Raw genomic sequence first — 13,628 nt, 5'->3', positions numbered from 1 at the left:
AGACATAAGTGTTAAAGGCAGGAGATTGAAGGCTCACACTGGATCAATCAGTGAAACAAAGGCTACCTCGGGTGTATGAAATCAGGGATATGCACTGGATTAGTTGGGTAGATAATGATGAGTTTTTGGTACAAAAATTGAAGGATATGGTTGTCACTTTGACAAACCAATTAATAGGAGAACCGATCTACTGATGAAGAAGGCAAGTTTGAGAAGATGCAGACAGATGGAGTTTGTTGAAGTTTGATGACATGATGTCATCAAGGTGTTTACCGGTAAGTATGTCCACTGGTAAAGCTATCAAAATGTAGATACAAAAGGCTCCCAACTGATGAATATGTGCATGAGGTAGGTTGGCATGTGTGCTGATCAGTTTAGGTTCTCCACTAGAAGAGAAGCAAAGTGAAAGGGTGAAAGTAGACCTATTAGGGTATAACCGACAGGGTCTGTGAATTGGTAGATGAACCCAGTTGAGTGGTTGGTTGATGATCTTGTCTAGATTGAAATAGAAGACTTAGCAAAGGTGGATGTCAACAAAGGGGCCCTGTGGAGGTGAAGTGGCATGCATGCATAGGTCAGTGTGATTTGTCAGTGAGGTCATTGGTGACTGGTCCAACATTTATGATGACTGCAAAGCTCAAGGAATGAAGGTAGAGGATTGCAACTTGAGATGAAGGAAACAATAGAGATCCAGTATAGATTGATCTTGCAGATTGAAGAAGAAAAGAACCGCATCACACACGTGATAGATTAGACAAAAGGCCAAAAAATGATGCTACAAATGACAAAAAGAGAGAAGACATGGTTCACAAGGTAAACAAATGGGTGATACCCATTGATTGAGTGTTGAACATCGATCAAGGACATGATATTAGATTGGATATGATACATGATGATTGAAGATCATATTGGATGTAGATTCAGTGCATGGTGGAAACCCTAGCATGCCAATGTTCAAACTCACGTTTAGGAAGGAAAATATGGCTATAAGAGTGTGAGCCAAAGATATTTTTCAAGCTGCTGAATGAGAAAGTGTTTTTTCTGCATGAAAGGAGAAATTAGTTAAGTGCTCAATTAGAATCAGGTGAGAGACTGTGTGAGAAAGAGAACCGGGTCCAAGAGTTTAATCGGTGATAGTGAGGCAACCAGTAGTCTGCCATTGAGTCTGAGAGACAAGTATACCGGTGGTGACTGAACTAATAGAGAAGAGTCATAGAAGGCAAGCTAAGAATTGACAAGAATCAGATGGTAGACATATGACTAATTTATCAAGACTGGTGGTGGATAGCAGTAGTGTGATAGAGAGAAAAGAGAACCGATAGAGAAGGAGAAGAGGGAGAACTGGCAAGCGTGTAGCAAAAAGCAATGTGTAGTAGAGAGTGGGTTGCAGTAGGAGATAAGGTTGTTGTAGTAAGAAGGTGAGCAAAGAACTGACAGAGATCTATGAAGAGGTGAACCGGTGGAGAGACATACATGAGATTTACAAAGTTCTTTTGTAACAAGAATATTACTATTGTAATTGATTATATTCATAGTAGATCACTGAGTTGGAGCTCGGTGCAGGGGTCAGTGCTCCTTGGGTTGGTGCCCTAAAGTAGGAGTGGTACTCCTTGTCTTGGTGCCCTAAATGTTGTAACCAAATGTTTCATTGTGAGGATGAATTGGAGCAGTAGTCTCCAATAGTATTTCTCACCGAGGTTTTTCCCATCCTAGGTTTTCCTCGTGCATATGGTGTTATGTAGTGTCCCTTTTATGTGTGGTTGCATTTGTGTCATTCCCTCTTCTAACTAGTATGCCTACTTTATGTTAGATCTTTTAACCGGTTTACACATGTAGACTACAAAGGGTTAACTTTGGATATCAGTGATTCACCCCCCCTCTCAGTGACATCTTGTGTTCAACATATAGTACATCAACATATCCTCCCATCTGATCTCTGACCCATCAATCAACTCATCTCCAAAATGGTCCTCAATGCTTCTACACCTCCCATGTCTCGATAATCATACTATACAAGCTCTTGAACAATGGGAATATGAAGAATCCTATATACATCCTCTAGAGTCACAATAATATCACTAGTGAGTAGGTGAAAGGAGTTGTGGTCACTATGCCACCTCTTCGCAAGAGCTGTCAACAATCCCCTATTTATCTTGATATCAAGCATATATAGGAGATGTCTTAATCTGCATGCATCAATATGGCTAATAGCTGCAACATCTAGCTAGGGAACTAAGTGTCTCATTGATGGAAACTGCTCACAACACTGCAGAACATCTAATCTCTCATATTTTCACAATCAAGTGTGTCTAAGTCAATCACATGTTCTTTCCTATCAATCAAATCATCTATTCTACCTATCAATCTTATCCTAACTATCAAACTTTTATGAAAAATGTTAAATAAAGCATATGCTCCACAATGTATCATAAATGCATGATAAAATCAAGCAAAAGTTTCATTTTAGACAAAAGTGCAAAACCAATGAGTAAAAGTGCTCAAACAAACAGATGCGCTATCCAAACATGTACATGCATGAAAACACAAGGTGTATACACTAAAACGTTAAAAATGTGAAGACAAACATCAAAAGTGTGAAAATTAAGTGAAAAAGCACTAAACTATTAAATGTGCTATCAAACAAAGTGAATACGCTAAAACATCAAACAAATGCATGAAAAAAGGGGTTTCCTGGCATAGAAAAAATCAAAAATTTCAAAAAACTCACAAAACATGCAAAAATCATGGAAAAATTGTACGAGAAGGAAAAATAGGGTACCTACCGGGGGTCCATATGCTATGGGTCTTTGGTATCTGTGAACTCTCTCAAATCAATGTCGCTCATAGGGGATCACCATCTTGACAGCTCAACAAGAACTCCGAAATCTCCACTTAGCTCACCAACAATCACTCTCCAAAATCCAGCAGTGCAAATGATGTGGAAATGGGCCCATCAAAGGATTATATAATTACCTTTTTGACCTAATGAAGGGTAATTAATTTTAAATTTTTCAAAAAAAGGAGAGGGGTAGTTTTATTTTCTTAAATATTTTTGTCTTGCTAAGGGATTTTAATCAAATTTCTTCATCATTTTATCGTGAGATTAATCACTCAAGCAATTTTTTTTCTATTTTTCACGATCAATCTCTCGAGGGGACACACAATCAGCATTTCATCACCGAATGGGCAATCAATATCAAGACTTGATTTTTCTTCGAAATAATGATCTTCCAACAATATTTCAAAGAGGGGCAAAATGTATACACTCAAAAATTGGCTATGAATAATTAAATAAAAATTTATTATTTATTTAATGTTAATATCCTCTATTAAATAATTAAATTGACAAATTTAATTATTTAATTCATTTTAATCTTAATTCTTCTATTAAATAATTAATTTGAAAAGATTAATTTATTTAATTCATTGCTTACCCCTCTATTACTTAATTAGATTGAAACGTTTTATTAATTAATTCATTATCCCTTTCTAAATCAATTCAATTTCCAAATCCACCTCACTTCATCTCCACATCACTCATGCCAACTCACATATTATGTGGCTAAATAAATTATTAAATTTCAATTATTAATTAGCCATATTAATTCTAGCCTCATTTCCTTCTTTTGAGAATGTGTACGTACACTCATCCTCAACTTCCCTATATTTTCTCCAACCTTCCTACATATTTGGAGGGAGTTGAGTCCACTTGTCCTCATATGCCTAAATCTTCTCCAACTATCCTATATTCTCTCAAGTCTTCATCCTCAGTCAAGGTGAGCCTTCTGACACTCGGCTTCTCCTTCCACCTTTTCCTCCATCCTGCAGGTGTAGGAGGAACATCTTCCTCTTTTATCTCTCACATCTCAACCAATATTGTATAGCCATCCAATCTGCATGATTCAATCTCAACTGTTGATCTCTTCCACATGGGATTTTTCACATAAAAAATCTGTAAAAAGAGAAATTTTCCAACATTTTGAGACTAATAGTTATCCTGCAATAGTCATTTTGTATCCATGAGTTTTAGCATTTTGAGTATCTGAGCATTTTAGAAGTCTTTTTATTATCTTGCATCATGGCATAAATCATTTTAGATTGTATATCCAACTATTAGTTATCTGTCCATTTCACATTTTCCATCTTGGAAGCCACACAGTGCATGTCTGAGAGCAATTATCTGCAACCAAGAACAATGAGGATAGGATACAATGAGACAAGAGGGTGAAGGTATAATTTTTCATATTTTCATGCTTTTTTACTTTACATTTTTTCATTGGTTGATATTTGGAGTCTTCCTCTAGCTTTTATTATCAATATTTGTTGAAAAACTAACAAGTTACAGGCTTATTCTGAAGATTAATTTCAAGTTGATACAAAAGGATGTGTCATGTGAATTTTGATAACATTATTAGGATAAGTTCTACTCAAGTTTTGAGAGATCTTCCCAAGTTGATGAAATTTGCTAACCCTATGTGCAAGGAATGTTAGTTAGGGAAACAAATGATAATATCTTTCAAGAGTAAGAAGCATTTTTTAAATGGATTATTAGATCTTGTGCATACTAATTTATGTGGACATTATAGAGTTAGAATATTGCAAGGAGACACATATTTCATGGTGTTAATTGATGATTATTAAAGGATAGTGTGGGTTACCTTCTTAAGGGAGAAGTATGAAACTTTAGAGAAGTTCAAAATTTCAAAGCTATGGTTGAGACTGAGACAGGTTTGAAGTTGAAATATCTGAGATCTGACAGAGGTGGAGAATTCATTTCTAGTGAGTTTAATGCATATTGTAAAGGGCATGGGATAAGAAGATAGTTGTCTTCTTCAAGAACCCCTCAAAAAAATGGAGTAGTGGAAAGAAATAATAGAACCATTCAAGAAGTTGCTAGGACAATGATGATTGAAGGAAATGTTCCACATGTTTATTGGAGAGAAACTATGAGTACTGCAGTGTACACTCTTAATCGGGTGCATATCAAAGATAATATCGGTAAGACTCCTTATGAATTATGGTTTGGTCATGCTCCTACTATTAAATATTTTAAAAAATTGAAGTAAATGCTATATCAGAAGGGATGGAGATTTAGATAAAAATGATGCTAGATGTGATGAAGGAATATTTCTTGGTTATTCTACTAAAAGAAAGGCCTAACAGTGTTATGACAAGAGACTAAGAAAGATAATTGAGAGTGCTAATGTCAAATTTGATGAAAGCAATGAGAAATAGATCGGAACTTGTGGATATGATTCAGATGATCAAGATGGCAGTACAAATAAAGGAAAGAAACTGCAGATCCAAAATCAAGTTCAGATCATTTTGGTGAATTCAGAGAATCAAGGTGAAGGAACTAGTGCAAGTGCTGAAGAGAGAACTCAAAAGTCAGAAAGTCAAGAAAATCCTAAGACACCTAGATATGTAAGATTGAATCATTCAATAAATTAGAATATAGGAGATAGAAATAAAGGTGTTCAGACTAGAAGAAGAATTGCAGAAGATTAGTTTGAGTATTGTTTGATTTTCAAGATTGAATCTAAGGATGTGAATGAATCATATAAAGAAGAACATTGGGTAAAAGAAATGGAAGAAGAATTGAATCAGACTAAGAAGAACAATACATGGATTCTTTTTCCCAGACCTAAGGATAAAAATGTAATTGGAGCTAAATGGGTCTTCTGAAACAAATTGAATGAGGAAGGTGAAATTGTTAGAAACAAAGCAAGACTTATTTGTAAAGGATGTTCTCAAATGGAAGGAATTGATTTTGAGGAGACCTTTTATCCAATGGAAAGGATTGAATCTATTAGATTATTTCTTGCTTATGCTGCTTACAAGGATTTCAAAGTCTATAAGATGAATGTCAAGTCAGCATTCCTAAATGGTGAATTGGAAGAAGCGGTGTATATAGAGCAACCAGATGGATTCTAGTTGACTAGTCAAAGGGATATGGTGTGTTGGTTGAATAAGAAGAAAGCACCAAGAGAATGGTATGCCAGATTGGATAAGTATTTGCTAAAGATTGGATTTAAAAAAGGTACTCCTGATAGTAATCTGTACTTCAATATTGATTATGATAACATTCTAATTGCTGAAGTTTTTGTTGATGACATTATTTTTGGAGGAAATGATAGTTTATGCAGAGAGTTTTCTAATGAAATGCAAAATGAGTTTGAGATGTCTATGATTGGAGAGATGAAATTATTTATGGGATTGCAAATTATACAGTCAGAAAAAGGGATTTTTATATCTCAGTCCAAGTATGTGAAAGAGTTATTGAAGAAGTTTGGTCTAGAGGATACAAAGCCATTGGTACTCCTATGGTGATCGAACGTAAGTTGACTAAGGATGATGATTCCCCTAAAGCAAATCAGACCAGATACAGATCTATGATTGGTGGATTACTTTATTTGACTCAGACTAAACCAGATATCATGAATGTTGTTTGTCTTGTTTCTATATTTCAAGTTGATCCTAAGGAATCTCATGTTGTAGCTATTAAAAGAATCTTTAGATACTTGAAAGGAATTGTTGATTTTGGTTTATGGTATCCTCAAGATGATGATTTTATTAAGTGCTTTTACTGATGTTGATTGGGCAGGAGATGTTGATGAGTGAAAGAGTACTAGTGGTGGTGCATTTTTCTTTAAAAAAAGGTTGGTTTCTTGGTTAAGTAAAAAGAAACATTCAATTTCTCTATCTACTGCAGAAGTGGAATATATTGTTGTTGTTAACAAGTGTACTCAGGTTGTATGGATGATGCAGATGTTGAAAGATATCAGAGTAGTGTATGATGAGCCTATTGCTATTTATTGTGACAATTCAAGTGCAATTAACATTTCTAAGAATCAAGTGCTGCATTCCAAGACTAAGCATATATCAATCAAATTTCACTTTTTGAGTGACAAGGTAAATGAGAAGGAATTCAAATTGGAGTATGTGCCTACAAAGGAATAGATTGTAGACATTTTCATGAACCCTTTTCCTAGAGATACTTTTGAGTATCTCAGATAGAAGTTAGGGGTAATTTCCCCTCCTGATCAGAACTAAGGTGCATTGGTATGCATTAGTCCAGTGCATTTCATAGTCATATCTTGTGATCCAAATTAATGAGTGGAGACCGTTATTCAGGGAGAGTAGTCAGTGAGTTAGTTTTGAGTTTTTATGGTGCAAATATGTGTCTTTTTTATTGATGTCAAAGGGGAAGAGATTCATGTGAAAAACTATGCAATAATCTAAGAGGAAGAAAGTTATATAAAAGGGGGAGAGAGTTATTTGAGAGAGTTGTTGATTTCTTTATCATTGATTGTTTTTCACATCATATGTTTCCATCAATGTGAAAGCGGGAGATTGTTGGAGATTTATGTTACTATGTTCTGATTAATTAAGAAAAATAGGTTTTTAGGACCCAAAACCTTTAACATAGGAGATTAAGATAAGACATCTAAAAGTCCAGAGCATATAAACTGCTTACAAAATGATTGGCAAAAAAGCCAGCAAACCAAAAAGACAACAAAAGATAAAAACAACAAAGAAACTAGGAAAGCACAACACATCTATAGTCTCCAGAAGGTCCTCTGCCTTTTTCACCAACTGGTCATAGGTGGCCCCAACAACTTTGAGATTATCGAGGTCCTTGTTAGGTTTCTTTTCTTTCTTTTTGCCTCTGGTTCTAGTTTTGGGTCCTTGAGCATCCCTTGTGCCTTCAGTTTTAGGGTCAATATCCAGGGTCTCCTTCTCCTCGTCCAATTTGCTAATGAGATTATTAGTATTGCTAGCAGAAATCTTTAGGATGCTTAAACTCTATTCTGCAATACTCTTGAGGCAATCCTCAATTTTGCTGACTTTACTGGCAGTGCCCGAAATATTTTGATCCATAGCGTCAACAAGAGTTTTCCTTTCCAGCAGGTCTTTCTCTATTTTCTCAAATCTGGGGTTGAAGGAGTCTCTTATGTTTTTATCTTTTTCAATGGTATTTTTTAGGTCCTCAATGTAATTAGCCATAGTCTTCCCTTCCCTAGTGTTGATAGTTTCTAGAATCTGAATTCTGTGGCTGAGCTTTTTGTTGTCATCCATAGCTTTCTTTTAACCATTTATTAGCCACTCCATAGTGTCCATAAAACCTTGCATACCCTCTAGAGGAGGGTTAGGGGGAAGATCAATCTTACCGGGGATATCCTATTCCTTTTTTGGAGTGTCACGAATAGTAGCTGTGTCTTCAACCCTAAGAGCCTTGCCAGTGGTCACCTACTCCAGGTTCTATTCATCTTCCAAAGTCCTTTCCTGCTTATAAGCCTCCAGCTCCTTCACATTCTCCTCCTTCCTCTTATGCTTGTTTCTAGTCTGTGTGTGGACTTTAGTTTTCTTTTTCAGAGAACCCTGAGGTTTCTCCTTCTCTAAGTCTTTAGAAACCTCCTCCTCTGAGGAAGAGCTAATCTAGAGGATTCTGCCTTTAGGTTTTTTACCCTTTGAGGAAGAAGGTCTTGTTTTCATATATTTCCTCTTCTTACCAATTTCAAAATCCAAAACATCCAAGCTCTCCTCAAAATCACTCATTGGGTCACTGTTGGAATCCCCATCCACTTAAAAGACAGAGTCAAACCCATCCTCCTCAAACTCAATAGAGGGCTATAGGCGAGCTATTTGATTGGCCTTGAGATGGTCATAAATAAGGACCATTAAGCCTTGATGCATGGTAGTGTCCCCAATAGGGTTCTCTTTGTAGGCCTTAATAGTGGCATTCATTGAGCATAACAGAAAATAAGGAAATTTAACCTTCTCATCATGCCTAAAATGATTCAGCAAAACAAAATGGTAGCCATATACTTTAGTAAATCTACTACCCAATGTAATGTAGTGCATTAAAACAAAGAGGACCTCCCACCATGGTTTAACAAAATCCCTAGGGGGATAGTAAGTTTTACTTAGCTTCACTAGGCATTTTTTCAACTTTTTGGTTTCAGGATATCTATCAATGACCTCCTTACTGAATTTTCTGTCTCTATAGAAGTTGCGTCCTTCCCTTCTAATACCTATGATTTGGGAAATAAGGTCTTCATCAATTATAACAGACTGGTCTCCCATTTTAAACATAACCCTTTCTCCAGTTTTTGCAGAAAAAACTAGTAACCGTGCCATCCTATCCATGGAGTCTCTCCATGAATTTCAAAAATCCACCCTTCTGCAAAATACTCTAGACCACCTCCTTCTGTTTCCATTCCTTGCAGCTTCTAGGTTCGTATCACCGTCTGTTTCCACCCATATTTCGTTGTTCAGAGCTGAATTTTGAAACTTGTAGAGAGTTTTAGACAAAAAGTTTCTCAGAACTATCAATTTAACCCATAAAGCATGGGAAGTGATAGAATAAGTATTATAATAAATGAGGCTGACATTATTATAATAACTCGAAGTACTCCATTTAGTCATTTTCATTATTATTCTATCCATCAAAAATCTTTGGAGTGCTACTATATCAGTCCTTAAAAATGATTAGTCTGACATCCTCAAGGAATCCTTGTTCTCCTGTCCACGTAATCATTTCATCTTTATTAACTACTGCATTGGCTGCCTAGTCAGCAGACCCATTGGCTTCACTGTAGATATGGGATATGTAACTTTTTTCAAAAGTGCTGATAAGGTCTCTAGCAGCTTTTATAATATTGTTGATAGACCATGAGGGTTTAGAGGTCCCCTTGAGACATTTGATGATGTTGTTTGAATCCCCTTCAATCCATATGTAGGGGCAATTCCATTTTTTAGCAAGGAGAATACCTTGGAGAGCTGACATTGCTTCTGCTTTATGGTTTGTTTGGCTCCCTATTGGGACAACAATCATTTCCTTGCAAATACCTTTCTCATCTCTAAGAATAGCTCCAAAACCCGTAGGGTCGAGGTTACCTTTTGCTGCACCATCAAAATTGACTATGAACCAGCCATGAGGGGGGGTTTGCCACCTTACTTCAAGTCTTTTGTTTTTATTAGGGTCAGAACTACTAGAAATCTTAAAATTCTAGGAGCTTAAAATGTTGGATTCTAGGGGGTTGGTCGAGAAACAGGGACGCTCAATGATCCCAATATTCTCCACAATTGCCCATTGTATTTTCTGGAACACAATATCCTGATTGAGGGATATGTCCCTGAAGATACGATTGTTTCTTTCTTTCCATAATCCCCACAGGATGTGAGGAAGTGATAGCTGCCAATTTATGTTAGTATGTTGCAAATATGTGCTTTGGTGATATTTGAGAGACGTGTTGTTATTGATGTCAACATATTTCTTTGTTTGTAATAGTGTTGAGTGAAGTTCAGTGAGTTGGTTTGTTCAACATATTGATGATCAAAGTTTGTGAATTAAAGGGTTTGTAAAGGATTGTGTATAAATAATTTAGTATAATTTTCAGAGGTCCACATGAATATTTGAGTGAGTTATGGATATCTACGTTATGGGTGGTTAATCTATTGTTCAGTGGTGCCAAAGTGTCAATATTTTGATCTGCATTGCTCCACATTGCAATATCTTGATCTACAAATTTGGAGGAATGTTTGGGACATTGATGTGTGTCTTCAAGTCAAGTGGTTTGTGGTTTAGAGATTTGCAAGTGATTTTTTAAGGTTGACAGTCATTGTAGTTAGTGTTCTTGAAGTTCAGTATAATGATTATGTGATTCTAGTAATTTGAGTTGATGTGGATGTTGTGGTGGTAATTCATGATGTTTGTGGATGTTTTTGGATTGTGTGCCTTTTGTGTTGGTGGTTTGCATTGATCGTTGTGCCTATAATTGATGATTTTATCTGGTGTGTTGGTGTTCTTAATTGTTTTGGTCGACCAGATGCTTGTAGCATGTTGCGAATGTTTGATGCATAATTCTTGGAGGTGTCTCACATTGAGGTGTGTGATATGGGTCTGTGCTATGTCTTACCCAACATTTCTTGGTCCGCATGTGATATTGTATCGTGTGTGATTATATTTTTATAATTAAGTGATATGTGTTGAGCCGACCTTCTTGATCTTGTGAAGATTTGATGTCATGTATAAATTATTGTAATACCCTCTTAATCAAGTATGTGTAGGGATGAGAATCAGAATGTGTATGAGAGAATAATAAATACATCTTTCAGAGGAAAATAAGAAGTGTGAGAATAATTTGTTATGTGCTTAAGTGGAACTATAACTAGCCATTAGGAGATATTATTTCTTCAATTCATGATCTTCCAGATGTGATCCAAATCTAATTGTAAGATAGTGAGTCTTCCCTGTGTTGTATATCTTTCTTGTTTTTGAGCAATAGCTCTAAGAAGTGTGCTTGAATGCATGTGTATTCCCCATTTTAATATTTCATATACTTATAATAGAGTATCATTATATTGTGGGTAGGTTCCCACCATGGGTTTTCCCTTGATCGGGTTTTCCATGTCAAAAATATTAGTGTTGTGTGTGTTCTTGATGAGTTGATGATTCATTCTTTCATATTTAATAATTAGATATGAGAATAAGTTTAATTTTTGTAAGTTTGTGAGACAACTGATTCACCCCCCCTCTTAGTTGTCAACTCAGAATCAAAGCTATTTCATTATAAAGTGCACCCTTAAGTTTATATATGAGGATTTTTGGCACCCTATTGTATTTTTTTCACCAACCTCCATGATGACTAGTGAATAAGTTGGAAAAAAAACTTAACTTGGCCATATTGAGTGGGATACATCTTTGGATATCTATGTAAAAGGATTTTACACCATCATTTATGGATCTCTAAAAAATTTCTTGTGAGACCTTCAAATTGGTGAATCGATAAAAATTGAAACTTCATAATTTTGATCATACTAATGTTTTCATGATGTAGAGAGATGTCAAGAATAAAAAAAAGAAACAAAAATTAAAATTAAATAAATGGATTTTTTTTGGTTGATATGGGATCACTTGTGGAATTTGATGGCTGTGCAATAGGAGGTGAAGGCAACATTCCAATTAAATCTTAATAAGCCCCCTGGTCCTAATGGATTCATAACTTCTTTTTTTTGGAAGTTATGGGAGAGTTGATAAAGATGTTTTCAAAGCCATAGAGGATTGTAGAAAGAAGACCAATGTATTGAGGGCCTTAAATCACAACTTTGTCCCTTTGATTCCCCAAAAGAAGGATGCAAAGTGTTGGCATTATGTGAACCGGTATGAGGATATAATGACATTGTGTGTTGTCTTTGATGCCAATATGATGAAGAGAAGAGAACTGGTATAACACTGTGAACTGGCATTTGTGCCAAAGTGAAGCGGTGTGTTTGTTCAAGGTGAACCGACATATAGTTATGGGAACTGGCACATGGAAGCATTGTATGACTACCGGTTGGTAGTCTCAACTTCAGGGTTTCCAGTTGAAGTGCTTCAAGCCTATGTGGCTCAACCGGTGACTTTGTGTGATGAGTTAGCATGGTAACGAAGAACAGATCGTGTTGCCATGTAAGCCTTGTGTGCATGAAGGATCTTGCATGAAGGAGATTGTTCCTATCTACCTCGGGAATGTGCGAAGTCTGTAAATGGTGATAACATGTGATGGGTTATCAACCACCAAGAAATTGGTGGAAAATGAATGATGGAGAACGTCTTGAGATTGGATCAAGACTGTTGCATTTAATGCAGTATGCTCAACGGTCAGGATTGAACCATTTGAATTCCTCAACCTAACAGGTTTAGGGTTTAGGGTTTATGCTGCTGACCTATCTGTTTTCCTCTAAGGTCAATGTTGTGTTTCTTTCTAAGGTTTTTGGCAAAAGTTGTGTGTGTGTATCCAAGAGAAGAGGATACGTGATTCTTGCCAGACCAGAGGAGAGAAGTGATACCTACAGAGTGGAAGTGTAGAAGGTGAAGAGGAGCTTAAGTCGATCTGCATTGGCATTGAGTGCTGTTACCAGATCATTGTAATACCTATTGATCTCTAACCACCTCAACAGTTGGAAAATCCCTTAATAGGGTAGCCTTAACCGACTTGCTGTAAATCATCTAACAGGGTGACTCAAAACCATTGAGTTCTTGAAATCCTCTAACAAGGTAACCTTTAATAGGGTTTAACCCTTAACCGGGTATTCTAGCCATCCCTTAATCGGGTGATCCCTAATAGGATTGGTTCCTAATAGAACCTATTGTATCAGTCTTTAACTGAACAAGGCTCTTAACAGAGCGGACTTCTAAAGAGTTCAAAAACAAGATTGTGGGTATTCATCCCCACCGTGGTTTTTCCCAGTTGGGTTTCCACTTGAAAAATATGTGTGTCATGTGTGATGTCTTCTTCATGTGATGCTATGTTGTTTTCTGTCAAGCGGTGAATCATGTTGATCTAGTTGCTTATATGTATATCTTTGATGGTAGATTACCTATTCATGCATAAGGGTGAAATGGAAATGAAGTTTTAGATTGTATGAGAAGATAAGTGTCAACCGGTTTATGCTTGTCTCAGTTATTCTGGGTTTTGTTGGTTGTACTCTGTTTAAGGACCAGTGTTACTATTTGTCTGTCAATGCATAGTGTCTGCTGACAAACCAGTTTAAGAGTGTGTTTTTGTCTATACTGATTCAGCCCCCCCTCTCAGTACCAGTTTGGTACTATTCATTCATCATTGAGTTATCAATTGGTATCA

Source organism: Cryptomeria japonica, chromosome 3 (assembly GCF_030272615.1).
Source record: "Cryptomeria japonica chromosome 3, Sugi_1.0, whole genome shotgun sequence".
Classification (NCBI taxonomy): Eukaryota; Viridiplantae; Streptophyta; class Pinopsida; order Cupressales; family Cupressaceae; genus Cryptomeria; species Cryptomeria japonica.
Note: the sequence above shows the minus strand (reverse complement) of the source record.